The sequence below is a fragment of the Calonectris borealis genome, chromosome 12, assembly GCF_964195595.1.
Source record: "Calonectris borealis chromosome 12, bCalBor7.hap1.2, whole genome shotgun sequence".
NCBI lineage: Eukaryota > Metazoa > Chordata > Aves > Procellariiformes > Procellariidae > Calonectris > Calonectris borealis.
In genome coordinates this window covers 21123121-21136304 of record NC_134323.1, presented here as the reverse complement: position 1 = coordinate 21136304, position 13184 = coordinate 21123121, and positions in this window count along the sequence as shown.

Here is a 13184-nt window from a genome sequence, read left to right as displayed (position 1 = left end):
TCCAAGCTGCACAAGAAGAAAGATAAATCAACATTTGAACCCTACATAGAATTAGAGACCAGGGAAGTAAGAAATGACAATTCCTCTTGCCTGAGCCTCTCTTTCCTAATTTAACTAACTTGTCCTTCAGACACTGTCCTTCTGGGGCCACCATGCAAGGCACCTCGTGTTCACATGAAGAGCTCTGCCAGCACCCTGTCCCCGAAAGTCAGCTTGCAGTCAAGGTTTGCTGGAGCAGAAAATGTACCTGTTGCCTTAGTCTTGTTAAATAGGTGCCTGGGGGAGCTTGTCTCTGGATTTGGGTTAGCTGAAAGCCCTTTCAGCACAATCCAATTACCCACCGTGTGCACCAGGAGCCGTAGCAGCGGTGCTGGCCAGCGAAGAGCCGAGCGGCAGCCCAGTTTAGATGGAGCTGGCAAGGCGCTGAGCAGGGGAAGGATGCCGGCGTGAGGGACAGTGCCTGAGACAACGGAAACAGGCAGGATGACAGGTTATGTAAGAAAAATAATTCTTTTTTTGTATTAAGAGCTCTTTTCAAGACCTCCTTTTGGAACTGATTCCCTGCCTCCCCTTTGCAGCCAGGGCAATAAGCACTGAAATGATCCAGCTCGAGGATCCTGTCCTGCTCTCCCAGCTTCTCTGCGTGGGTTGTCATCGCTTGTCACTGTGCCCTTCAGAGCCAGACCACATCGCCGGCAGTGACAGGGACGTGCACAGGTTACAAAGCATCCTCGGTGGGTAGGGATGCGTTTGTCCACGGCTGCCTCTGCGCAGACCAGTAGAAGGTCTTTATACGTGCTCTGTCTATGCATTGTGCCAGGCTCTTTGCACAATTCAAAGCAAGCTTTGAGCAGGGTATCATCAAAGACCTCTCCAGACTTCTGAAAATGAGGTACTGTCTGTAATGGCATCCAGTTATGAATCTCGTAGCCTCCAGAGCAGTCAACAGTATTATCACAAAAATGAGTAATAAAAATAAAAGGCACAGAGCTTTGTGCACGCTAAGTGCCATAAGCCAATTCTAAGGATGTGGCAATATGCCTGTACAAACCCTAAAAGCGTAACTACATGGTGGGAACACCAGTGTGTTCTCCACTTTGGACCAGTTTTCTGGCTGATTTGGTCAACGTCTCCAGGAGCCTGGCTCCGGATTTCAGTGAGGTCATTTCTGCTCTAACTTGTCTGGGAAAAGCACGGGCTCCCCCCCTCTCCCCGTGCAGCTCCTCGCCTTGTGAAACCGCTGCGTTCTGCAAGGGCAGGAGAGCTCGTCCCTCTTAGCCTTTGGCTTTGCAGAGCTCGTAAATCAGGTCCGGGCATCTCAGGTATTCGGGAGGTTTTGCGGTGTAACAAGCTGCATGGAGGTGCCGGTGCATGTTATAGCTGAGAGCAGCGTTGCTGCAAAGACCAGAGATCAGTTAAAGGAAAAAAACCAAACCAATGTCTAGAGGGGATGTGTTACCTCTGCCAGGAGAAAGGCAGGTGGTGAAGCTCCCGCTCAGCCCGTAGGGACTGAAGCCCTGCAAAGCTCCATGTGATACGCAAAACGCATTTGGGCCTGCAAGGACTTGAAATGAGGGTGCTGCTGGCCCTGGCTTTCAGCAAACAAAAGTCGGCAGACCACTTGCACATGGATAACACAACCAAGAGTACGTGGAGTCTGTCTACATCGAGTCTTGAGAAAATCAAGCTGAACATTTTGGGGTTGTATCAACAGCAGTTGGGGAAGCGGTTGCGTGGCCACAGGGAGATCGGGCCAGCCAAAGACATGCAAGGAGGAGCTCACTTGGCAGACGTTACTGCAAGGACTGAAAAGGATGCCCAGACTTGGCAGTCCACCCTGCCCTGCCCCTCTGCCAGGCACTGGCAGCCATGAAAGCTGCCTGCAAGCCACTGGGACGTGGGCACTGCTGGGGGAGAGCTGGCTGGATCAAGGAAAAAGCCACCATATGCTGCAGGGACCCAAAGGAAACATGCTTTGGTGACGATAAGCTGCCAACATACTGGACATGACCACCTTTTCACTGTTTCACTATTTCTTGCATGTTTGAAGTCAGCTGGTTGTTTGGATCTTTAGAGGATTTTCCAGATGTCCTGATGAACTTGCAGGGCTGGAGACGCTCATGCCAGGCTGAGCTCCCTGCTGTTAACTGCAGTCTCCTAATGCTGCTGAAGCCGTCTGTCCATCTGTAGCGTTGCTCCTGCTAAATAGTATTTAGCCATTTGCCAACATTATGTTTGCATTAGGAAAAAAAACAAAAAAACCCCAGATTGACAAAGTTGCTTGAAATAGTGTTTTCAAAGAGGCGCTGGCTTCCCACAATGTAAAGAGTTTAAGCTCTCACGTGACACGTTGGGTTGTGCAATTACTGCAGAAATCAGCATTGGCTCTAGACAGCGTGGTCACAGGGGGAGAGCAGAAAGCTGAGAAAGCAGCCATGCGGAAAGGTCTGGGCTGATGAGCTGCTAATTGGACAGTCCTTCCTCAGGTAGAGAAAATAATTGCTTCAAAATAAAAATGCCAGTTCCTAGAAGAAAGCCATTTAAAGCCACAATAATCCGAGTGTAGATCAGACCCTCTGAGTAATCAAAAATCACTATTGCTGGTCACATTTTTTCTTTAGAAGGAACACTTGGGAATGCAAAAATCCTTTTGTTACTTGTTCATGTTTGTTTTCTTCGTATACCTATAATATTTTCTAGAAAAAGCCAGAAGCCTGGCATTACTTAGTTAGAAAGCCTGCAAGTCTCAAACCTCTCTAGCTTTTCTTAAGTTTCCATGTTTAATTAAAATTAATACTTTAAATTAAAACATAGAAAATTTAAGCAAAAATAGTCTGTCTTTTTTCTAGTACCCCGTGGAGCTTCTAAGCAGGTGCTATCACTGCTGAGCAAAGGTTACACAGCTTTTGTCTGTCTTACTCATTAAACCAAATTTGAGAGAACCTCCTGCACCCAAGTCAAACGAGATAAACTCCAAAATCTTGCAAAATATTCTCAGTGGGATTTCCTTCTTGCTATGTGGGCCAAATACCACCTGGATTTCTTCCCTGCCCTCAGCACAGAAAAATAAGCCTGCGAAACCACTTTTACACCCACCTAATTCTGGCCATGGGCTTGCAGCTTTTTCAGTGTCTGATGCAAGACCCTACCAAGGGCCATTGCATCAGAAGAAAACAGCAGGAGCCATTTTGCAGCCTACAGGGTGGGAAAGCGCCCGCAGAGGCACAGCTCTGCCCCACCTTCCCCCAAAACTGGGGGCTCTGCTTCCTTCCTCACAGGAGGCTCTTTTTTTGTAAGAAAGGAGCCTTATACTCAACGCAGCAGCCACGAGGCTGCTCAGTGCAGAGCTGTAACGGCATCTCAGGAACGGGCTGTTTTGCTACAGAACAAGATCCCCAGCAGAAACACAATTTACTGCAACTATCGGTGATTTAACCACCTTCTTGTTGTGGCCTGTTCTCGCCTGTGCGCTGTGAAAAAGGCTTCAGCCTGAGAGCTTTTGGATGCTGAAGCCAGCTCTGTTGATTCATGCAGGGGGTTAGGCGGGGAAGGATGCTTTCATTTGGTTGTCCTTGCCCTTATTAAATGAATTCCAGCCGTTCTGTGGAGCTGCACACCCTGCTTTGTCTGCCACGGTCTCCCAGGCACCAGGCCTGATCCTGGTGCAAATCACGGTGGGGCGAGTGCTGCGTTGGCGTTTCAGGGCGGTTTGCTCCAAGCATCGATGCGAGTGCTGTGAGGTTTGACCTGCTGCATCCTCACCCCCGAAACCCTGCCGGGACGGGGAGCTGCAACTGGCAACCCGCAGCGGTTGCACGTTCAAACCCTCTTAGGGCCTGTGTTGGAAAGAAACCACAGACATGGGGGGAAACTCCTCTCCCATCCACCTCTGAGAAAATAGCACGGAGATGAAAGGACAAAATTAATCTCAAGGCTGGTTAACTCCAGCCAGGTGTGATGGAAACAGGGCTTGGGAAGAGATGGGGAATTGGAGACAAAGAGGAAAATTGACCTGGAATGAAAAAGGGATCTTGATCCTGCATTAGATCAAAGAGCAAAAGGCACGTCAGGAAGAGCTTCCCTGCCGGGTACATGGTTTGGTGGTGGGGTAGGCGGAGGAGCTGGCAATCCTCCTCTGTACAAATAACCCCAAAAGTGTGGCAGAAGGAATTGGGCCATAACCTTTCAGTTTGGATGGCAGCGCCTTGGAAGGTGAAGGACTCTGGATACTGCTGCTCAAAGGCCAACCCAAACTCCCTGCACTGTTTGGGTGAAGTTCCCCATGTTTTCAGACCCAGAGCTAAAGGATTTTCCCCAGCTGGGTTTGGTGAGGTTCCCCTTGTGGCCTCGGGCGCAGGCAGTGCTCGGCTCGCTGCCTCTCCCCAACAAATAACCACCGGCTTGTTCAAACCCCGCTGGCCTCCAGGTGCAGTGGATAAAGATGAGGGATTTGGTAGGAATGAGGAACCCCAGCACCAGCCCATGCCTGCCTCCAGCTGAGCCCTTCTCCAGGCAAGTCTGTGCCTGGGGAGAGCCGCCAGCCCCTCCTCGTAGCTGCTCCGCAGTTCAGAGCATCGCCAGATCGCTTTGCTAGGTATTTGTCTGATACGTATCAATTCCCACTGATAAAAAGCTGTAATACGGCCCATGTGAGCTAACAGCTCTGTGCAGAAGAAATTACCTTCCTGGCAGACCTCTCTGCTGGATGTCCCACGCCGGCCCACATTGCCCTGTGTGTGCTGTGCAGCATCTTTATTTCATGGTGTCTTGAGATACCCGTACTCTCTTTAGTGGACCGGCATCCCCCAGTGCCACAAGTGAGCAGGGGGAGCCTGTCCATGAAGGCAGCGGAGGGGAATGGGCAGCTTCTGCGGCTGGCGTTGCACAACATCCCCTGTGTCCTGCTCTCCCTCCTGGCGCCTGTCCTGGTCCCTCACTTTGTACCTGGAGAGCAGAAAAGAGCGACTGTATTAAATCAGAGCTGGCCCTTTGCAGGGGAGTATAACCCGCCACTCCCGCTGGCTGGTGCGCGGACAGCCTGGGCAAGAGGAATAGCACTGGAATGGGCATCCTGCAGCCCACCGGACCTGGGCACCCGGCCACGATCCCGCTCCCTCCCTTGTGTGGCTGGGTTGCTTCTCACCTCGACCCCGTAATGTGACAGTTTATCTTGTGGGAAAGCGTGAAGCTGGCCTGAGTGTCAACAGCCACCATAGAAACCCAGTTTACCCTCCTGATCCTTGCCAGACAGCGCTGCAGAGCAAGCAGCAGATATCAGAGTAAATATTGGTTTTCAAATGGGACCTAATTCCCATTTGCTTCATCAGCAGAATGGATCATGTGTGGTGTGTCAGATTGTTTTTCACATGGTTATCTTAATAATAAAGCTGTGCTTTCCATTCAAACAGCACAGAAAAAAGGCCACTGTCACATATCACCAAGATCTGGTTTTTGCTTTCCTGTGTGACTCTTTCTTTTCTAGTAAGAGAAATGACATCACAGGTCAGGAAACCAAGATGGTTATTTCCGAGAGAAAACAGTACATGTTATAGTGATAGAAAAACTGTTAACGGATATTATTTTCAGTGGGATTGCAGCTTGAGGTTAAAATTAAACCTTTTCTTTAAAAAAAGAGTCAGTGATAGACAGATATGGGACAATCACCTATTACATCATGTCTATAAAAACACCCTAAAACATGTTGAGAAGTGGATGTGATGTCATCTTTAAAAAACTAAATCATACTAATTGCTGGAGTTCAAATCTATCCAAACACTCAGTGCAGGAGAACAGTATTGTGATAAGGTGGTGGGCTTTGTAGCTGACACTCGCTGTTCTGCTGGAAGGAAAAAAGAAAGTTTTATCTACATTTCATGGTCCCAAATTGCTAACTATCCCTAGAGGGTCTGCTGAGGGTTCACAGGTTTGGGGGTTCACAGGGAAGACTGAGAAAGAGGCAACTTGATATAATTGCAACCATGGAGCACGCGTCTCCCATGTCTCCTGCTCCATGCACGGTTTCTTATACCCACCACAACCAGCACGATCACACCAAAGCACAGACCCCACTACAGCAGCTCCTTCTCCTAAAGGCTAATGCTTTAGGAGAACATTTCTGCTCAGGAGAGTGGTTAATATACCTAAGCGTACCTTTTTAAGTCATTGAGAATGAACAAATATTTTCTTTTCTTTTGCAAAACCACAAGGAATCTTGCCAGGGTCATCGTTTCCTGAGGGTAAATGTTTAGCATGATAAGGGATGTATGGAGCTATCTTTACTGAGGGGCTAACAAAACCAGACTGAACCAGAGCAGAAGAACATACCAAATCCCTCCACGGTGCATTGTTCAGACTGGTAAAGCCTTGTCAAATCAAGGTGACAGCAGCAGGTACAGCAGTAAGTAGATTATCTGATCCCAATAGCTGTCACAGCACTACCAGGAAAAGCAAATGCCTATCAGTTGTGGAAAAACCTACTCACCCATCAGGCCGGGGTCAGTGGCTTTTTATGAAAATAAAACAGAATTAATTTCATCAATGTCACTGTTATCGGGGCTAAGGTAGGTAAAAATCAAACACTAAGGGTCAGTCTCTGTCCTTTACCTCCTCAGCTGTAAAAAATTGTGAAAGTTGGGCATGGGATAACAGTGGGAAATGACCCATGTCCAATTTTGCCACAAGGCAGGTCGACTCGCTCCAACCATCTTTGGCCGACATTGGCCTCACAGGGTCTTAGACATGTCTTTGGAAATTTCACAGCCACCCCAGACAGTCTCTTTTCGTCTCGTTAGCCTGGCAGTCAGTAAGTTTTCTCTAATGTGTAAATTAAACCTTTCTCTGCTAACATATAAGCCAGCCTCCTCACCCTACCTGCCATGAGATTACTACAAGGTCTCCCTCCTTGAGAGCAAGCCGAGTGAGCCACCGAGACCAGGTTGATGTGCTCCCTTAGGACTGACAGAGGAAAACTGGTGCTTGAGAGCAGTTGAATGAGAGCATTGTGTCTAGCCTGGTGATTGCAACAAAAGCCAGGCGAGATACTAAACCCTGCTCCGCCACTGCCTGCCTTCATATTACTGGGGATATCATGTGCCTTCTGATGCTGGTGTTTCCTTCTCCATTAAAGTGAAACACTCCTCTCCTCTGAAATATTCTGAGATCCTGTGATGAAGGGGTTTGTAACGGGAACTGAGTGTTGGCTAGGTGTTAATAGAGCACTGATTATTTTGAAGTGAACTTGTACCTGCCTCCCGAGGGAAAACAGGACCGATAACCGCATGCAGTGGCTGGTCCTTTGCGTTCAAGAGAAAGCAGCACCTGCAAACCCACTGCACGCTCTGGCTCTGGAGATAACCAATAATCTCAATAACCAGGCGTGGGCTGTTCAGGCACCTCACAGCAGAATAAGCCTCCCCAGGTGAAACAAATGTGCTTGGACTTGTTCTTAGGCAAGCAAAAACATCGGATTAATACTGAGTCCCTGCTGGAACCGCTTTCTCTGTCACCTAATTCCTGAGGATTTAAGAAGAGGGAGGCACTACCTGAATCAGTGAAAGCTGGAGAAACTGAAATACAGAGGATTTCTTCCCCTAAACAACCTCCATTCACTTGAGCACATTGTGCTGCTTTTCTCCTCGCATCCTGAAGCCTGGCCCTGGGCTTCGTTATCCGTTTCCCACTAGCAAGAGCTCTGCACCTCCGCAGATGATGCAACGTCTCAGCAATTCTTGCGCCATGGTGCGGTGGGAGCCGGCTCAGGGCCCTTCTCTGCAGAGGAGCTGACATCTGGTGGGACACGAAAGCCATTACAAGTCTTACTACATTCCAGTCTGGGTTGCATCAGACTTAGAATTTGAATAATGGGGGGAAAAAACGGTTGTGTACATAAGGACAGGGGATTTAAAGGTATTTTTGGCTGCTTTGCTCTTATGAGCAATATGACCTTTCCTGTCCAGAACTCACTTCTCACCCCAGGCTTTCTGGGGTTTCCTTTTACTCACTTTTCTACCCGGTTCACCCAATTATTTATACTTCTCTTTAGAAACGACAAAGTGGATTCAAAGATACCTGGGGTGCTGTGAATAGGGCTGAGCCCCAAATTGTGCAGCTGGACCCAATCTCTCTACAAAACCCTGACCCCAGGATGAGGTGAGCTAGGGACCTGCGCAATGACATTGGCATTTAAGAGGAGTGCCTCTGCACCACCTTGCTACATAAATGAGTGGAAAAACATCTAAACAAATTCATAAATAAAATGGGAATAGAGCAAAACAAGCCTGATGACGGGTAAAGAAAAAGTTTCAGCTGGTATCAGCCAGACTCCTTCCCTGATACTGTGAACCCTACTGCCTTACACAGTGAAGATTAAGCATCTCTAAAGAAGCTTAGGTAGCCTAATTAATGGTTCACTAGCCTAATTAATGAAGATCCAGGACAGACATAAAGGCAGTCTAAGATTTCTGCTTTCTCATCGCCGTTCTGGGAACTGGCACACTGACGCGAGTAGATTGATGGGGGCCAATGTCACAGAAAGACGTGACAATAGCTGGACAGATATTTTCTGTGCAGCTGCTGGAGCATTTTAATCAGGAGCAGCTTCAAGACTGGGCTGGTAAATACTGCCATGGCTCAGTGACACTGTGGACACTCTACACACTTGAAATACCACCATCAAAGCTGCTCTGATGAAATAGCGGAGGCAAAGACCAGTCCCTGAAGCAATCCGTGATGTCTGAAAAAGGACAAGCAAAAGAAGGCAGTGACACATGCAGAAGAATTTGGCTGCTCTATGAGGAAGTTTGCAGAGGCTGATTTGAATAGCATGAAAGCATTAGTTCCTCCAAGAGTCCTGTCTTCCTGTGCTTACTCATATATGCGTGCATGCACATGTCATTGTATTAAGTTAGCAAAACATTTCTTTGAAAAGAATTTCTGGATTTTGGTGCTTATCAGTGTGGTAGTAAATTGGAAGGATATGTTCAGTAAACAGTGGGAGCAGACCTTTCTCACGTGGCAGCTGTTCACGGTGAACAGCTGAAATAATTTAGCAATCTTGTGCTGCTCGCTGGAAGAGAAGGTGCGTGCCCCATGAACAGGATCCCTTGGCAGTACAAGGCAATCAGCATTCACGTCACCTTTGTAGGCAGTACCAGCTGTTTTACACAAATCAGAAAGTATATAATTCTCCCAGTACACAGCCACCCTTAAAATGCTGATCAGCCTTATCACTGAGCTGGATATTTTACTACCCTGAGAAGGCTCCTCTATTCCATCTTCAAGGCTAGAACCAGTGCTTGTGCAAAATGACCTTGTTTTCAGACCTAGAGCTATCTCCCAAATGAGCCTGGTGTGACGCTGGAGAATGAAACACTATAGCAGGAAATACATATTAATGCTTCCTGCTCTGTATCTACCATGCTTTTCATCCTGGCACTTTGACTGTGAGTAAATTCATTAAAAACAAAGCAAGCACAGCCAGGCTGGGCAAGATTCACATGTGCAGAAATACGGTGTGGAGGGGCTCAGTTTGGCGTTAAACCCAAACTTACTATTTTAGGCAGTAGCTGTTCATTTTAGTGGTCAGATGGAAGCATCGCATTTAAAGTCTGAGCTCAGAGAGGGGAGAGGCATGCTCATTTGCTCTGGATCAGTGGTGGAGGTATTCTTACTTATTTGCTGTAGATCAGCAGTGGATTCAGGTGAGAATTTATTTTACCACGTCTGTGGGTTTTTTACCTGCAGGTGTTTTCTATATGTTAACTGGAGCTACCATCTTCATTATCACTGGTACTGATGTTAATAATTCGTGCTATAACATCCTTATCTAGAATATGTAACATTGCTGCACCATTATTAATGATCAGAAATGTGACTTTCTAAACCACTCTCCTGCTCTGTCTTGCTTTTTAATTCTTTCTCTGCAGTTTTCTTTTCAAAAACACAGAAAATCCAATGAAGTCCCACTGGAATGGCAAAACTAAGGGCTTTCGCAGATTCACTGAGAATTTGTGGCTTCAAGTGTGACAATTTGCTGATGGATTTAGATTGATGTCCCTTGGGATCTGTATCTGAATAAAGCCACGCTTTGTACTTCCCTCCAGGGAAGCCTCTGCTTCCTCTGTTTTCAAGATATTAAAGCATCAATTTCAAACCAGAAAATTCAGGAAGCCAATTGAATGGCCATGAGATATTATCAGCTTCTGGTTATAAATAAGAATGGAGCAAAGTACCATCGCTGACTTGCAGCAGCCGCCTGCTTGGTCCGAATCCATTCAGGTGCTGCACACATAAGCAGGGACCGAGGGGCCTCTGCTGGCCTGTGAGCACGGCCAGGATAGAGCCCCAGACTTTCTGATATGAGGGACTTTTTCCAAAACGAGCCCTGGCTATGCATGTGCCCTTCCTTGACCCTCAGCCGTATTTGCCTTTGGAGAGGAAGAATAACTTTGAAATGCTGTCACCAGAGCCTGGGGGTCATATTTTTGGGGTTTTTCTCCTCCCTATTTTACGGAGGAGGAAAATTGCAGCCTGAGCATGGAGGAGACCGTAGGACCTGTTTTTTGACTCGTTACGTGAAGCTTTCCTGCGTGAGTTGTACACCACACAGCAGTTAAAGAAAGTAATTTTTCCTGTGCATCCTGATGTGTCCCGGGGCACATGCAGCACTCGGAGCCCTGAGTCTGCTGATCTTCTCCAACACACCGGTGTTCCCAGCTGTTACTCAGGCATGATTTTGTGTTCCTCTGCAGGGCCTACACCAAAATCCCATTGCAGTGGATCCCAGCATGCTTGAAGCGGTTCCCACTCAGCAGCCCCACGGCTCTCTCTGTTTACAGGGCTTATCTTCATTCTCATCTTTCTATAAAGACAGTGTCAGTATACTCTATAGACCAGCTCTTCCTACAATTGCAATGCATTTTTGGTTGATTTAGTTACTGTGCTGTCAGCATGTCCTCCCGTTTAATCTGTGTCATTAATTCCTTCCTTGCTACTGGCTTCAGAAAGCATTAACAAGGGAAAAATAAATCAAGTGTTAGAGCACAAAGAAGACTTGTGGGAAAAAGCTTTTGAGTCTTTTCTGAAGCTTTCATGCCTGTTATTCTTTACTTTGCTGATACAGCTGGATTTACCATCCTGTTGAATGAGCATATTCCAGACTACAAAAAAAACCAAAGTAAAACCATGTGCCCTTTGTATAGGTCACAACTGGAGACAGGCTGCCAGATATAACAGCAAAGGACAACTTCATAGCAGTAGAACGAAATGTGCAAACACAGGCAAAGTCGAGCTTATGCTATGTTCCTCAAAACAAAGCGGAAACAAAACCTGGGACATAACAGAAATGAGAGTGTGAGGACATCTGTGCGTGGGAGCATGCGTGTGTGTGCCTGAACTCGGCCATGTTTGGGAGCACACATCTGTCTGCCAGCTGGGTGAAGATGTTTGTGTGAACATGTAGGAGTACATCCGTGCATGCCGTGTGGGAATGTGGAGTGGCCTTTCCCGTTCAGGGTGACGGGAAGCCTGTGAAAAGAGCTCACCTTCGTCAGTTTTGGAATCTTAAATTCATGTTTGGGGCATCGGTGCTTTCATGGCACAATCTTTAGTCTCATCTATACAGTCATGTCCATCGGATCCCTTCAGGGAAGACGCATGTCTCAACAGTTACCATCATTGCTACAGCAGGATTTCTAAACCATGGTGGAGCAGAGGTATATTTATCCCTGAGAAGTTCGTGCCCTGTTTCATGCTTATATTGTGTTTTGTATTTTCAAAGTGCAGTGCAAAGTTTTCTTTGTCCTTTCATCCTCTTTTTTTCACATAAACCATGAGAAACTAGACTATGTAGTTCAAGAGATCAGAGAACTCATACCAAGAATGTTCTACCCCATGCAGTTCCCCACGTGGTGGCGAGTTCCAAATGACCCCGAACATCTGAAACTACACTCAGAAATATGGAAAATAAAGTTTTGAGAATGCAATTTGAGCTCGCAGAGCTGAGGATCTCTGCACACTCAGTTATGGAAGTAACCATGAATGATGGAGCACCAAAAAGGCTGATGCAAATGGGGACAAGTGGTGAGGGGTGTGCAGGAGGTGAAAGACGACTTCTTCCCCCAGTAAACAGACACCTGGTGAAGACTTCAAGAGTAGGTTTCACAAAGATGCAGCCTTTTTCATTTCAAAGTCCCCCTAAAAAGAGTTAGAAGAAGATCTGGCCCCAGAGGAATCAGTGACTGTAGACATCAGGAGGGGATGTGTTTTCACACACTGGTGTCTTTTTGAGGTTAAAGACCAAGAAGCAGCAGGGGACTTCCTAGTCTGTGTGTAGCGCCAGGGAACTCAGCAGAGCTCCTGCATCTTATGTCGGCTGAGAAATTGCCCCATTCACTTGACCTGGTCTCTCCATAGCTTTCTGTTCTCTTCCTGCGCATAAACATTGACACGCTGTAACCGCAATGTCTTCAGAACGACCAGGCAAACAAAATGCTGGTCGGGATGTATATTGTCTGCAACCTCAAAATATTTTCCCAGCTCTTCCCTTCATACTTCAGGTCTGTGTTTCTAAGATCTGAGGTTCAAGTGTAGGCGGACGTTCAAAGCATAGGATCCATCCTGCAATTTCCACGGCACGTACTGGATGTTTGGGTTAACTTGGTGGGCATTGAGCTGTACCTGCAGTGGGTATCCTCGCTGGTTTTGAGTTAGGTGGTGGGCTGGACAGCGACGAAAACCATTCTGCTTCTAGGCAATGCGGGTTTTTGTGGGAATTCAGTGAAAAATATCATGATTGTACTCCTTCCCGGGGAGTGAGAAACAATCACAAAGGCAATTTTCAAGTCCAGGGGGATGAAAGGAAACTCGCAGCTCAAAGATGTATTTGAACTCGTATTTACAGTGTACACACTGGTTATGTGTTCAAAGTTGGTGTTTTCCCAGAAATTCTACCTGGGCTCAGCATCTGCGTGAAATACCACGTAAAAAGCCAAATGATTGTTATTCCTTCCCCACTATTGAGAGAAAAAAGCAGCTGCCTGGCATTGCCTCGCAGTGCCCGCCATTTCCTTCAGCTCTCTGATGCCTCAGGTCTCTGAGACCGGCCTGGATAAATCCCATTTTCAAAATGCGTCTGAAAACGAAAACACTCATGCAACCCCCCAATCCCCAACGTTTTCAACCCGCAG